At 39.7% G+C, this 15,907-nt stretch overlaps 1 protein-coding gene across 3 annotated transcripts in view; it reads right to left on the bottom strand.

Annotated features, from left to right (window-relative positions):
* The window catches only part of Ap1g1 (adaptor related protein complex 1 subunit gamma 1), a 99,574-nt gene that overhangs the window by 74,035 nt on the left and 9,632 nt on the right, over window positions 1-15,907 (bottom strand). The window contains exon 2 of one of the 3 annotated variants that reach the window (XM_008834955.3): window positions 253-352. The exons of the other annotated variants lie outside the window; for them this stretch is intronic. The gene's annotated coding sequence lies outside the window, so the exon portion shown is untranslated. The remainder of the gene's footprint in view (window positions 1-252; window positions 353-15,907) is intronic. 3 annotated transcript variants of the gene reach the window in all.

The following is a 15,907-nucleotide window of genomic DNA, read 5'->3' as shown; positions in this document are numbered from 1 at the left end:
AAGAAAGAAAGAAAGAAAGAAAGAAAGAAAGAAAGAAAGAAAAAGAAATAAGGGCAAAAAGTAGTTGAGTACATGTACAGTAGTCAGCAGTCTGATTTTGTATACATAACATTTTCATAATCAAAAGAATTTAGGAAATCACACAGTTTCCAGGCAGAGGATCTAGCTCGGATGGTAGAGTGCTTATCTAACATGCAGGAAGGCTGGGCTGGATCCCCAGCACCACATAAACTGGGAATGGTAGTTGCATACCTGTAATCCAGCACTTAGGAGGTGGAGACCAGAGGATCAGAAGCTGGAAGTCAGCCTAGGATACCTGTGATTCTATCAAGGGCAGAGGATGGACGAAATGCTGGAAGACAGAAGGAAAAGAGAGAAGGAGAAAGAGGGGAAAAGTGAAGGAAAGAAGAGAGAAAAAGAAATCATGCTTCAATAAACAAGGCATTTAAATCCTTAGACATCTTGTTGATAATAAAAAGCTTAATGTTAAATATCTGCTTAAAGAGCCATTCCTCTTTCAAGATAACTATAAATGTCACTGACCTTAGGATAAAACATTTAACAGTAAGCAAAACTGGTATGTTGCATTTGTATATGTAACAGTAGAAATACGCTTAAAATAACTAAGCATAAAGACAGCACAACTGTCAGTAATCAAGAACTAAATGCAAATTGGTTTTTGACTATCCAAAGCCCAGTTTACTTTCAGAAAGCATTTTATTTATCATTAGTCCTAACTTGGTTCATGAATAACAAGCCTCTGGCAACCAAAATCAACCAAAACCAACTAGAGCAGAATCTGGTGGCTCAAGCCTATAATCCCAGCACTCAGGAGGCTAAAGCAGGAGGATCAGCACAGGTTCAAGGACAGTCGGTCTTAAAGGTGAAAACAAACAAGGGTGTAGCTCAGTGGGAGAGTGCCTGCCTAGCATGCACAATGCCCTGGTTCAAACCCCAGAACCAAAGGTGAGAATGAGAGGACTCTACAAATTGTTTCTCTACAAACACCTCAATGATTCTACAAAAAGGCGGTTAGAATCAGTTTAAATCTACTCCTATTTGTAAGAAATATTAAATATTAGTCTTTTCTTTCAAACCCTGTAAAATTTGGAACTTGGTTTATAACAAGGAATTCTAATCTTTTAATCCTACCACACTCTTAAACTTTTGTTTAAGGAAAGGCCCTGATGCATTCCTGAGCCTGACAGCCTGGAGTAGGAGCTTTTCTCCCTTCCACCAGCCAACTAGGAAAGACTATGAGGTCACACCAGAGTAAATGAAGAAAAGACAGTCCTTTTGCTTTATTATATGCAGTATTAATGGGGTCCTTGGACTTCGGATTTTATTTCTAACATACTTAATCCAACAGTTAAAGAAAATGGAGAATTTAAACTAGCTAAGAGGAAAACAAGTTATCTGGCATAAAGTCTGAGCAGTCAGTCACAGAACGGCAGAAAATGTAGTCCATGTCACTAGCTTTTTTTTTTTTTAAGTTCGGAAACAATTTTATTAGATTGAAAGAAAAACCCCAAAACTAGCAAGCTGTAAATATTGGCAGCCACCAGAAGGAAGACAGAGAAGAGGAAGGGAAAATAGGCTACAATGTTTGAATTAGGTCAGCATGGAGGCCAACCATATGGTGGACAGAAAGCCACATGATGTGGAAGGGAGCTGTAGAGAAAAAGTGAAAAAGCCAGAAGTAACAGAGAAACATACTTGGTCTCTGGATAGCATCCACAAAGAAGGAGAATGAAAGAGAGAAAGTTGTGCCTTCCTGAGTCCTGACTCAAAAAGAGGTTGACCCACATGGCAGCTCTAGAGCTGTTGCAAAGAGGGTGAGAACTCTGGGATGGAAAGGTAATTATTCCTCCTACCTCTTTAGCATAGCTTAAGGTGGACACAACCTTCCTGAGGCCCTGGCCAAGTGACTGATCTGCCCAACTGGATATACTCTTAAGATGACAGTGGCATGTGTCCACCTAGAGGTAGATTCCATTTACTGGGACATTCCCTCCTCTGAAAAGGTAACCCTCAAATCACTTAGGAAGTAGGCTGATATTGGGGAATAGAGAGAGTTTCTTTTTCCTTTTTTTCCTTTTTGAGGCAGGGCTTCCCTGTAGCCCCAGCTGGCTTAGAACTGAATATGTAGGCCAAGTTGGCTGTGATCTCACAGAGATCCACCTGCTTCTACCCACTCAATTCTCAAGTGCTGGGACTAAAGGTGTGTGCCACCACACCTGGCTAATATAATCTATTTCTACCATAAAAATCTACAGACCAAATTCCAAAGCTTTTCACCAGAAAAAGGGACTAAGGTCTGAAATTTAGTTCCCACCCTCACTTCTAGCCTGGGTGTTTCTTTAGGAGGCAATAAGAAACCAGAGCTCCCTTTTAGAATTCCTGGCCAGAGAATCAAGGACATTTCTGGGAACTGTTGCTCTTGAGGTTCCTGACATGAGCTGCCTGTCCAATTTCTATTTCCTGTTCTCATCACCATACTCCCCCCAAGAGATAATCCTACCGGCCATTTAGAGCATTGGGGCAATGACCAAATCTGGCTTCCTCCTGCTAGAAGGGGTCATCAAGTATGGCAGTTGGGGTAGCCCTCCAGTGGGCCTATTTGAGAACCTCAAAATCGCATTAGGTGGTTATGTTTGTCTAACAACCAAGTGTAGTGTGGAAAGGAAGTCCTTGGCTGATCCATGGAAAGAGAAGTAGGGAAGAAGCAAAGGCAGGAGTTACCACATCACAAAGCCCTGGACAATGAATGAATCAGGAGAAGCCAGAACAAGACATTTCTAAACACTACTAGCTTCTGATGGAGGCAATTGAGGGCTCTGGCTGCTATATACTTCATACAAGGCGAGTTAGAAGATTGACTCACTTCTTGTGATTCTGCACTATCTATAGCTTACAGAAAGGTAGCATTTTTTTCCCCTTGAGCTTTTGTTAAAACTCACTACAATAGTTGGCATCTTTATATTTCATAAGAAGATATCTGGGGCTGGAGAGATGGCTCAGGAGTTAAGAACAGTGGTTGTTCTTACAGAAGACCCAGGTTCGAATTCCAGCACCCACTTGGCAGCTAACAACTGTCCGCAACACCAGTCCCAGGGGATCCAACAGCCCCTTCTGACCTCCGTGGGCATTGCATGACATAGGTTCACTTATCTACATGCAGAAAATACACGCATACACATAAAATAAAAATAATAATTTTTTTTAAAAAAAGATTATCTTAGGGGGCTGGAGAGACGGCTCTGCAGTTAAGAGCACTGACTGCTCTTGCAGAGAACCAGGGTTCTATTCCCAGCATCCACATGGTGCCTAACAACTGTCCTTAATTCCAGTTCCAGGGGATCTGACACCTTCTTCTGCCCCTCTCAGGCACTGCATGACATAGGTTCACCTACCTATATGCAATACACTCATACACAAATGAAAATAACAATTTTTTTCTAAAAAAAAAGAAGACATCTTAACAGACATGAATTAAAAACAAGTTAACTCAGATAGTAAAGAATTGGGCAGAGGGCTGGGGAGATGGCTCAGCAGGTGAAGGTGCAGGTCACCAAGCCTGATTAGATCCCTGGGACCACATGGTGGAAGGAGAAAACTCTCAGCAAGTTGTCCTGAGTTTCCCGCGCATGCTATGACAGATGCACATGCACACACACAAAGCATTGGGCATAATTTAGAAAACACATTCTAAAATCAAAACTAAAGTTCTGGGGGCTGGAGAGATGGCTCAGCAGTTAAGAGCACTCGCTTCTCTTACAGAGGACCTGGGTTTGAATCCCAGCACCCACATGATGGCTAACCACCATCCTAACTCCAGTTCCAGGGGATTCTACACCTCCTTCTAGCCTCTGTGGGCAATGCACGACATGGGTATACTTATATACATGCAGGCAATACACTGAAACACATAAACTAAAAAATATTAAATATTTTTTTTTTAAAAAAGAAGTTCTGGATCCAGGGAAGATAAATAGGCACACTCTACTCTGTCTGTCCCTCTAAACACAACTATAGATCCTAAGCAAGAAGCATCACATTCTCAAAAGTGAATGACAGCAAGCAGACTGGAAAATGTGTAATTTCCATGGATAACCTTAGTATCTGTAACAGGAAAGTGGATATTCTATTAAAGAATGGACTTAAAGAAATTCTCCAGTTAAACAACAAAACAAAATCCTAATCCTCATTAGCACTGTCAGCCAAGCCTCCTAGGGTGACCTGTTTGACATCTCATTTCAAGCATCTGTTTCACCAACTGAAAAATAAGGACAATTATCTCTAAAATTACTTAAGAATATCCAATGACCCTGCCACACATCATTCTCTATGCAATTTAGTGTTACAGTATCTTTATCAATGAAATACAGTCCATTCATGTATCAATATTGTGAAACAGATCTGTATACAGAAAAAAATAAATTATTCCAAACATCAATAAAGAGCAAACAAGCTAAATACTAGACATAACTCAAATACTGTGATTAAGTCTGAGAATCTTAAAACAAGAAAGAGGCAAGATCAGGTCTTTAATGAAGAAAAAAATTTTTTTAATAACAGTTTAGGGCCCATCAGACTATTACAAAATATCATATAGTTTAAGACAATAAAGAATATAAAAATGGCCAGGTGTGGTGGCGCATGCCTTTAATCCCAGCACTTGGGAGGCAGAGGCAGGTGGATCTTTTTGAGTTCGAGGCCAGCCTGGTCTACATAGTGAGTGGACAGCTGGGGCTACAAGGAGACCCTGTGTCTCAAAAAGACCAAAAAAAAAAAAGAAAAAAAGAAAGAATATAAAAATGGCATCAACATGAGCATCTTTCAGATCCATTTCAAAATGAGATGGAAGCATATAAAAAGCAAAACTCAGCTTCATAAACATCTTTTTCTTCCCTGTTCAACTCAATTAGTCCCTCTGTTCCACTGAAGTATTAAGGAAACAAATTATACCAAGAAATGCCAATCACTTACTCAGTAAATGTTTGCTCAGTCTTCTTTATGGCAGACATTCCAATAGGTACTTGGGCCCAGAATGGTCAACCTATTTATCCTTAAGAACATGAAAGTTAGCCAGTAATGGTAGTGCACACTTTTAATCCCAGCACCTAGGAGGCAGAGGCAGGTGGATCTCCGTTCCAGAGTACCAGGCCAGCTGGGGGTTACAGGCAGATTCTGTCGAGAGAGAGAGAGAGAGAAGAAAGGAAGGAAGGAAGGAAGGAAGGAAGGAAGGAAGGAAGGAAGGAAAGGAGATGCAAAGCAAGCCTCAGCTACACAGTGAGTTTGAGGCCAGCCTGGGCTACAGGAGACTGCCTCAAAACACGAAAGAAACAAAGAAAGAAAAAGAGAGAGAGAGAGAGAGAGAGAAAGAGAGAGAGGAAGGGAGGGAGGGAGGAAAGGAAAGAAAGAAAGAAAGAAAGAAAGAAAGAAAGAAAGAGAAAGAAAGAATTCAAAAGTTGAGCTGGGCACACCTGTAATGCCAGCCAGAGGCCAGAAGATCACAAGTTTGAGGCCAGCAACGGAATATGATTCTGGAGAGAGAGACAGATGGATTTATTAAAAGGAGAGAGAGAGAGAGAGAGAGAGAGAGAGAGAGAGAGAGAGAGAGAGAGAGAGAGCTGAGTGTTGGGATTAAAGGCGTGCGCCACCACGCCCGGCTGATCTTTTCTTTTATGTTTTATTATTTTTATTTTATGTGTATGCGTGTATTGCCTGTGTGCAAGTAAGTGCACCTGTCAATGCCCACAGAGGACAGAAGAGGCTGTTGGATCCCCTGGAACCAGAGTTTCGGACAGTTGTTAGCTGCCATGTGGGTGCTGGGATTAGAACCTGGGTCTTCTGCAAGAAGAACCAATGTTCTCAACTGCTGAGCCATTTCTCTAGCCCCTCCCTTTGATCTTAAAGGATAAACAGACTCCACCTTTTGACCAGAGACTGAAGGAATTGGCTTCAGCACAGCATGCTTCCTCTTTGATGATCTTAAAAGACAAATAGACACCTTTGGACCCAGATCCTGGCTGAGAATGAAAGGGGCAGTTTTAACAGAAGCTGTTCTGATAAGCCCTGGGCTCCTGCTCCTCTGCTCCCGCCTAATTTTTAAAAATATCTTCTGCCTTCTGCATCCCCCCGAAAACCTCCCCTATAAAGACCCCAGCCCACAACCCGTGAGCTGACAATTTCCCTACCCCGAAGGGAATTGTCCCGTGCCAATTTTCCCTGCTAATAAACTCTATCCTGCTGGAGTTTTATCTGTGTCCTGGTGCTGTGTCCCAAATGACCTGATTCATTTATCATATGTGATAAATCAAATTCTGCCATGGCTAAGCTTTAGATTTTTTTTTTCTTTTGTGAAATTGTTTTTTAGAGAATCCAGAGTTCTTCATATTTTGTAAAGATAATGCAGACAGTAGACTATGCATCCTAACTTGCCCACTATGGCTGGCACAGCACCTCAATTATCAACAGTATTTTTGCAGCATCACATATGAACAGTCAATCATACCAAAAAGAAGAACTATTTTAAAAATAGCTGGGCATGGTGGCGCGCACCTTTAATCCTAGCACTTGGGAGGTAAAGACAGGCAGATCTTTGTGAGTTCCAGGCCAGCTGGGGCTACAGGGAGACCCTGTCTCAAAAGACAAAAAAAAAAAAAAAAAGGAAAAAAAAGAAAAAGAAATTAAAAAAAAAAAAAAAGGAAAAAAAAGAAAAAGAAATTAAAAAAAAAAAAAAAGGAAAAAAAAGAAAAAGAAATTAAAAAAAAAAAAAAAGGAAAAAAAAGAAAAAGAAATTAAAAAAAAAAAAAAAGGAAAAAAAAGAAAAAGAAATTAAAAAAAAAAAAAAAGGAAAAAAAAGAAAAAGAAATTAAAAAAAAAAAAAAAGGAAAAAAAAGAAAAAGAAATTAAAAAAAAAAAAAAAGGAAAAAAAAGAAAAAGAAATTAAAAAAAAAAAAAAAGGAAAAAAAAGAAAAAGAAATTAAAAAAAAAAAAAAAGGAAAAAAAAGAAAAAGAAATTAAAAAAAAAAAAAAAGGAAAAAAAAGAAAAAGAAATTAAAAAAAAAAAAAAAATTAAGAAAAAAAAAAAAAAAAAAAAAAAAAAAAAAAAAAAAAAAGGAAAAAAAAGAAAAAGAAATTACAAAAAAAAAAAAAATCATGTCAGGTCAAATTTTTTAACACTGAAAGAACTATGAAAAACTTCATTTTAAGTGTTGGTTTCTTGCTTTTGGTATTATTTAATTTCAAAACTGGGACAAGAAACTTTGGACTGAGAGCTAAAAATGATGACCTGGGAATAAAAATACCTGGGCTTGAATCCTAGCTCTATCACTTATTAACTGTGTGTCCTTGAGTAAAGGACTTAAACTCTGACATCTTCAGTTTCCTCATCTGCAAAATGTGGAGAGCGTGCATATCTCAAAGGGTTATTGCCAAGAATTCAGTATCACACATAAAACAGACATATGAAGGAACATATTCTAGCCCAGCATGGTGGCACACACCCGTAATCCCCATTTAGGAGCCTGGAGTAAGAACCAATAGAGTTCAAAGTTGGCCTGGGCTACAAAGTCAGACCCTATTTCAAACAATCAAAACAAAACAAACATCGTTATCCTTTATAAACAAAACTGTACAGAAGGGAGTAACTATTCTCATGGAAAAGATAAAGATCAAACCCAACACACTGGCTTTATCTGAGGGAAGGGAATATGACCAGGGACAGCATGAGATATCGGGAATGCTTTCTTTTTGGGCTTTTTGAGACAGGTCTCCTTGTAACCCCAGCTAGCCTAGAAACTGGTTATGTAGACCAGGCTGGCCACGATATCATAGAGATCTGCTTCCCTCTGCTTCCCAAATGCTGACATTAAATATGTTTGCTACCATGTCCAGCCTGTTTTCTTTCTTAGATTAGATAGTGGGTGAGTGAATGCTTATTATTATTCACTCTGTTTTATGTCCAAAAACATTTCATACTTTAAATTCAGGGGCTGGGGACACAGTTCAGTTTGTAGAGTGACTGAGTGACATGAGAAAGGTCCTGGAATCCCCAGTCCTGGAAAAAATAAATAAATTCAAATACTTTTAATCCATGAAACAAATACTGTGGACCACATAATCTGGAAAATATAACATACCTGCCTTTGTTGCCATGTTGAGGAGATTCTTTGTTTTTGTTTTAGTTTTTTGAAGCAGAGTTTCATGTAGCCAAGACTGACCTCAAACTGGCTATAGCTCCTGATCCTCCTGCCTCTCCATCCCTTTACTCCCCAAAGCTGGAATTACAGGTGTGCACTACTACCCCAGGCTTTGTTTTTTCAAAACACTAAACAACCACAAAGGGCCAGGACTGCAGCTCAATGATACAGCATACACCTAGTATTCAACAAGATGCTGGATTCAATCACCAACACCAAAAATACAAAAGATAGGTGCTGGAAGGATGGCTTGGCAGGTAGTGCTTGCGGTACAACCATGAGGACTAGAGTTCAGGTTCCAAACACGCTAGGCATGGCACAATCATGCCTGTAACCCAAGCATTGGGAGAGTACAGAAGGCAAAAAAGATCTCTGAGATAAGGCTTACTGGTCACAAGTCTAGGCAACCTGCAAGCTCCAGGTTCAGTAAGAGACCATCTCTCAAGGGAATAAGGATTGGGTTGGGGGGGGGCACAAAAGAGGAGAACACCTGGCATTCTCCTCTGGCCAGCCACACATCAGCATGCACATCACACACGCATACAACGTTACCCAAAAGCCAGGAGAAAACAAAAATAAATAAAACAATCAGGGCTGGAGAGATGGCTTAGCGATTATGAGCACTGACTGCTCTTGCAGAGGACTGGGGTTCAGTTCCCAGTACCCACAGTGGCTAACAACCATTCACAATTCCAGTTCCAGGGGATCCAACGCCCTCTTCTGACCTCCGCAGCATTGCATGACATGGGTGTACTGACATACATGCAGGCAATACACTCACACACAGAAAACGAAAAAAATAAAAACAAAAACCTACATAGCAGAAGAAATAAGCATTTAAATACATATATATATGTGATATGTATATTAAATACTTGGAAGTTAAGTGTGCTAGCAAAAAATCTTTCAATGCCTCCTAAGGTCCTGAGGCTTCCTTAAATTCGGTGAACTCCTGATCCTCCTGAATCCAATCATGCTTAGTTTGTTATGTGCTGGGGATGGACCCTAGAGCCTCCTGCATGCTAGGCAAGTACTCTATCAACTCAGCTACATCTTCAGCCTATAAAATTCATTATAAGAAGGGCTGGGTGTGGTGGCACCTTTAATCCCATCACTCGGGAGGCAGAAGCAGGTAGATCTCTGAGTTTAAGGCCAGCCAGATCTACATAGTTGGGGCCACAGGCAAACCCTGTCTCAAAATGACCAAAAAAAAAAAAAAAAAAATCATTTTAAGAAACAACTTTTTTGGAGACAGGGCTTATATGTAAGTCAGGCTAGCCTGGAATTCACATTCTTCCTGCCAGTGTCTCTCAGGCGCTGGCATTCTATGGACCCAAAGCCTAAGTGGCCATTTAGAAAACCTCCCAACCTAAACAGTTAAGTGAAATTAGGTTTTGGAGCATAAACTAAATGAGGTTATTTAGATACTCAAAAAGTAATTAAGCCGGGCGTGGTGGCGCACACCTTTTATCCCAGCACTCAGGAGGCAGAGGCAGGCGGATCTCTCTGAGTTCAAGGCCAGTCTGGTCTACATAGTGAGTTCCAGGACAGCTGGGGATACAGGGAGACCCTGTCTCAAAAAGACCAAAAAAAAAAAAAAAAAGTAATTAAAATTACAGGAAAAAAATCAAAAGTACAAAAAGCAATTATTGCCTCTATTTCAATTCTCCCAAAACTTATCACCCAAATGGAGAAAAGAGTTAATTTCCAAAGGCTATAAAAATGTATCTGGGGATAAATATAATCTCCTCATGGAGCAACACTTCTCAAACCTTTTTTTTTTGGTCTTTTTTTGAGACAAAAGAAAGCCTAAATTAAAAGCAACTTTTCAACATTAAAATCACTCCCTTTTCTATCCAACAGGGAAACTCTACTTGAATAGGTTTCTCTTGCCGTAAATACTAAGAAAAGACTCAAGTAAAGGAATTAACTATGTTTGCTTTGCCTCTGGTTACTACATACTACTCAGTAAGTGTGGCTAAGACCTAAAGGAACAAAGTTAACTCTGAGCAAAAGTGCTCAGGCTTTCCCTCTCCTGTTCTCCATACGGTCTATATTTTTATGTCATGTGTTAGGCAGACCTTCATGCAAGATTGTTTCATATGTATAACTAAATTAATGCATTCAAAAATTGCAAAGTACTATGGATGAAAGAAGAAAGAAAGCTTAATGGGGGGGAGTGGTCTGTATGCATTATATACACATGTGAAATTGTCAGAGAACAAATTTAATTAACTAAAAAAAGGGGCTGGAGAGAGGGTTCAGCAGAGGACCCAGATTCAGTTCCCAGCACCCACATGGCGGCTAACAACCATTCATAACTCCAGTTCTAGGGAATCCAATGCCTTCTTCCAGCCTCCACAGGTAATGCACATACATGTGCACTTGCATATATGCAGGCAAAAGATTCATACACATAAAATGAGAGAGACAGAGAAAGCTTAAACCAGGGGTGGGAATGTAGCTAGTTGGTAGTATTTGCTTAGCATGAACAAAACCCTATTTTCAATCCTGAACACCATACAAAGCAAGCATGATGGTACAAATGTGTAATCCCAAACATTCAAGATATGAACACAGGAGGATAAGAAACCTAGAAACTTGAAAGTCAGCCTAGGCTACATGAGACCCTGTCTCAAACAATTTTTTTAAACTTACAAAATGACTCAAGTCCACTATGCTTCAATTCTAATACATCTTTTAATATTTTAGTGGCTTTCTCTGGTAGAGGGAAGTGAGGTGGGAATGTGGTAAGGATTTTATTTCCTCAATATGAATAAATGTGTTCATAGACGAGAAATGTATACAAAGTAAAGGGGAGATCAGTGTTGTAAGTGGGCCAGCAAATAAAGGTGCTTGCTGCCAAGCCTGACATCTAAGTTTGAGCCCCAGGGCCCACATGGTAGAAGGAAAGGACTGACTCTTGAAAGTTGTCCTTTGACCTCTACATGTGAAACACACACACACACACACACACGCACACACGCACACACGCACGCATGCACACACACAAAATATAATAAAGAATATTACTGTTTTGGTAAGAGCTTAAATACAAAAATAAATCTTTTAATCACTAGAGCGGGAACTCTTTGAGGCACAAAGTTACTTCTTTCATCAGGTTTCACATGATCTCAATGCTCCAACAACCTTCAAAATGAACTTTATAATAATGCTCCAGTTTCTGGCTAAAAATACAAGTTTCTGATTATTAGTCACTGTGTCAAGTACCTCCATACAAACTGTGTAGTGTGGAAAAGAGAGGTGATCAAAATGAAAAGCACAGCCCCCCATGCACTGCAGTATTGTAATCCTGACTTACAACTCGGTCATTGAGTTCACATGTCTGAATCATCCCTAGGTAAACTACTAAAACGTAATTTCTGGATTATCTCTGATAGACACAAACACATACACACATACAATACATTAATTACTCAAAGGTAAGGAATATGTGGTAGAATGTACAATCACAGAGACGCTACCACACCCTGGTTGGCTAAGAGTTTTTAAGTTCAATTCTTCCTAAACTGCCACAGCAATTTCTTTTTCGTGCCTAACTATTCATAACCAAAATTTAATAAAACTGAAAAATTTTAAAAAGACATGTAAATGCAAACATACCACCAAACAACTGAACAGCATGAAGAGGCATGAAATACAACAAAGGCCAAGTAAACGGCAACAGGTAAGCCAAGCAGATACTAACTTTACACTAAGAAATCAAAAAGTAATTTTTCATCTTTTCAACCCAAATATTATTTACAAAAATAAACTAAGGTGTCATAAAATTCTTTAAACGAAATTTTAGTCTTGTAAAGACAATGCCCTAAAGGTTACAATAAATGTTGAGGAAGGCTATCATTGCCTGCTGTGAATATGAATTTAAATATTATTTTTTTAAATTTATGTGTATTAGTATATTGCCTGCATGTGTGTAAGCGTACCCATGACATGCACCACCACACCCAGCTCTAAATAAAAATAATTAAAAGCCAGATGTGGTGGCCCACACCTTTAGTCCCAGTACTACTCGGGAGGCAAAGGCAGGTCAAGGCCAGCCTGGTCTACATAGTGAGTACCAGGTCAGCAGGGACTACAGGGAGACCCTGTCTCAAAAAGACCAAAAAGTAAGAAGAAGAAGAACAAGAAGGAATAAAGCACACACTTCCAATCTTATAAGAAGTCATTTATCATACAAGATTTACAGAAGGGTATTTTTCTATTGGAGGGAAGCAGAAATGTCGGAAAGTTATTTAATAAGAAAATAAGTTTTCCTTAGCATGTTCTTTATTTTTATTTATTTATCTTGCTCTTTTTGAGACAGAGTCTCCCTGTAGCCCCAGCTGGCCTGGAACTCACTATGTAGACCAGGCTAGCCTCTGTTTCCCGGGTGCTGGGATTAGGGGTGTGCACCACCACATCCAGCAACCTTAGCATGTTCTTTAAAAATTTAAGTTCTGTTACTTCTAGACATTCAAGAGCATAAGAGAAGGTTGTCCAAAGAAAAATAAAGATAGAGAAGCAGGCGGATCTCTGTAAGATGGAGGACAGCCTGCTCTACATAGCAAGTTCCAGGCCAGCTGGGGCTACAGGGAGACCCTGTCTCAACAAAACAAAAACAAGTCAATTATGAAAAACCACAGTGACAGCTTTTCTTGACAGAGATAGTTTTCTACATAAAGTTATGCCTTCTAAATTTCGGAACACCAAAATAAGGCCAGCAAGACAGCATAGCAGGTAGGGGCACTTGCTGCCAAGTATGACAACCTAAGTTTGAGCTTGGGTAAGAGGGAAAGAATCAACTACAGAACATTATTCTCTGATAGACACAAACACATACACACATACAATACATACATACACAAAATATGTGATGAAAAATGAAAACAACCCCCCAAAAGCAAAACAATTGTAGTAGGGAAAAAACAGAACTAAACATAATGGAAATGTACAGTATGACAAGTGGTAGCAAATTCATTGAGGGAAGAACAGTTTCTTTAGTCCTGGCACAGCTGCTTGCTAAATAAGTTAAATCAAATGAGACTATCCCAATACACTAGGCATAGCAGCTCACACTTTATAATCACGACACTCTGGGAGGACGAAGTGCGAGACCAGCCAGAGTTACATACTGAGTTCTAGGCCAACCAAGGCTACAAAGTGAGACACTCTGACAAACACCTCTATCTCACACCATATAAATGTTAACTCCAGATGAATATATATTAATGATCATTTTAACCACAACATTAAAATATTTAAGAGAAGATATGCATATTCTTGGTATGGAAGAAATTGAAGTTTCAGAAGCCAGAGAAAAACTGGAGCACGTATGACTATTTTAAAGTAACTACGCAAAGCTAAAAGAAAAAATAACGCAAGAAAACTACATACATGTGCCATGACAAAGAATTAGTAGTCCATAAAGTATTCCTGCAAGATTTTTAAAAACAGAGAAAGAAAGCCAGGCACAGTGGCCCAAGCCTTTAATCCCAGCACTCAGGAGGCAGAGGCAGGTGGATATTTGAGTTCAAGGCCAGCCTGGTCTACATAGTGAGTTCCAAGCCAGCTGGGATTACAGGAAAAACCATTCTCAAAAAGACAACAACAAAAAAGTCAGTCAATGGGCTGGAGAGCTGGCTCAGCAGTTAAGAGCATGGGCTGTTCTTGCAGAGGACCTGGGTTCTAGTCCCAGCATGCAAATGGTGGTTAACAACCACCCCAATTCCAGGGGATTTGACACCTCTTCTGAACTCCAAAGGCACTGCATGACATAGGTGCACTTAGATACACGCAGGCAATACACTCACACATAAAAAAATTTAAAAAAAAAATAAAAATTTTAAAGTCAATCAAGGGGACTGGAGAGATAGCCCAGTGGTAAGACCACTGGCTTCTCTTGCAGAAGATCCAGGGTCAAATTCCATCACCTATATGGCAGCTAATAACTGTAACTCCCGGTCCAGGGGATCTGACACCCTCTTCTATCCTCCTTGAGTACTGCATGACACAGGTGTATTTACATACATGCAGGCATAACACTCATACACAAAACAAAAATAAATTTTAATTTTAAAAAAGTCAATCAAGAACTGAATAGGCAATTTTCAATACAGGAAATCCAGATGGCCAATAAGCACTGACTAGCCTCATCATAGAGAAACTGAAATTAAGACAAAATTGACACATCACATATCATCTAGCTGACCAGTAAAGTGAACTCAGGTATGTGCATCTGGGGGGTGGGATGGTAAGAGAGAACCGACTGCTAGCAAAGCTGAAAATATGACAACCTATTTAGAGTAGTAATCTCACTAGAGCAATATTTAAAATACACTTCTGGGGGCTGGGCAGTTAAAGAATACGTTTGCTTTTGCAGAGGGCCTCATTTCTGTTCCCAGCACTCTCATCAGGTGGCTCACAACCACCAGTAACTCCAGGTCCAGGGCGTTATCTGACGCCCCCTTTTGGCCTCCACAGGAACTGCACTCATGTGCACATACCCACACAAAAGCAGACAGACAAGACACACACAATTAAAAATAAAATTAAAATAGGGGCTAGTGAGATGGCTCAGCAGTTAAGAACACTGGCTGTTCTTGTAGAAGACCCAGGTTCAAATTCCAGCACCCACATGGCAGCTAACAACTATCTGTAACTCCAGTTCCAGTTCCAGGGGATCCGATAGCCTCTTCTGTCCTCCACAGGCATTGCATGACACGGTGCACTTACTACATGCAGGCAATAGATACATACACAGAAAATAAAAATAAAATAATAAATAAAAAATTTTTTAAAAATAAATAAATACGGGACTTGAGAGATGGCTCAGCGGTTAGGAGCATTGACTGCTCTCGCAGAGGACCCGGGTTTGATTCCCAGCACCCACATGGTGGCTATAAACCATCCTTAACTCCAGCTCTAGGGGAACCCAAAGCCCTCTTCTGGCCTCTACAGCACTGCATGACATGGGTGCACTCACATACATGCAGGCAATACACTCATACACATAAAATAAAAATAATAAATAAAACATCTTAAATAAATAAAATTAAAAGCTAACACATATCTCTGTTGATCCTAAAAAAAAAAAAATCACTTTGGGGATTCTAGTCATAGAAATAAAAGCATCAGAAAATAAGGTAACATACACAAATGTATTTATTGTAGCACAGTTAGTGATAAGTCTGGAAATGACCTAAATGCCTAGAGGAAAACAGTCAAACTATGGACTGTCTATGCTACAAGTCATAATAGGACTGTTTTGTTTTGTTTTGTTTTGTTTTTTGAATCAGGGTCTCCCTGTAGCCCCAGCTGTCCTGGAACTATGTAGACCAGGCTGGCCTTGAACTCACAGAGAGATCGGCCTGCCTCTGCCTCCCAAGTGCTGGGATTAAAGGCGTGCACCACCATGCCCGGCAGGACTGTTTAAAAGATCAAGGTGGAATTGTATCTATCGAACACAACATGTTATGAGAGGTTTTTTTATATAGTAATATAGTTTGATCTTTCTTTGGTTAAAAAAAAAATTCCTGCACATGTCATCATAGTATATATATAGTATACCACCCAGAAAGAAACATTGGTGGATCCTCACCATCTAGGTAAAACAGTTGGAGAGTAATAGTGGAAGGCGTTGAAGGAAATTAACAGCTTTCCTGATTTTGTTCATTTATTAGAGACCCTGTCTCAAAATA

Source organism: Nannospalax galili, unplaced genomic scaffold (genome assembly GCF_000622305.1).
Source record: "Nannospalax galili isolate Female #2095 unplaced genomic scaffold, S.galili_v1.0 scaffold56, whole genome shotgun sequence".
In the NCBI taxonomy this organism is placed as follows: Eukaryota; Metazoa; Chordata; class Mammalia; order Rodentia; family Spalacidae; genus Nannospalax; species Nannospalax galili.
This window is presented reverse-complemented; position numbering and strand designations above follow the sequence as displayed.